This window comes from Narcine bancroftii, chromosome 6, assembly GCF_036971445.1.
Source record: "Narcine bancroftii isolate sNarBan1 chromosome 6, sNarBan1.hap1, whole genome shotgun sequence".
Classification (NCBI taxonomy): domain Eukaryota; kingdom Metazoa; phylum Chordata; class Chondrichthyes; order Torpediniformes; family Narcinidae; genus Narcine; species Narcine bancroftii.
Window position 1 is genome coordinate 27694516 of NC_091474.1, and position 295 is coordinate 27694810.

Consider the following 295-nt stretch of genomic DNA (forward strand, 5'->3'; position numbering starts at 1 on the left):
TTTAAGGATTCTTACTTGTGCACTTTATTGCTTTTATCTCTCTCTGTATTGCACAGTCAATATGTTTACATTTTGTTATCTGTTTACTGTTCTTTATATGTGTATGTGTGTACAGTGTCTTTTTTTTTGCACTACCAATAAGTAGACATTATGCCTGCCCCACAGGTAAAAGAATCTCAGGGTTGTATGTGATGTCATGTTTGAACTCTGACAATAAATCTAAACTCTTACAATAACGAAACAACAGCAAGTGCTGGAAAGTCTCAGAAAATGTGTGTGTGTGCGTGCGTGCGTG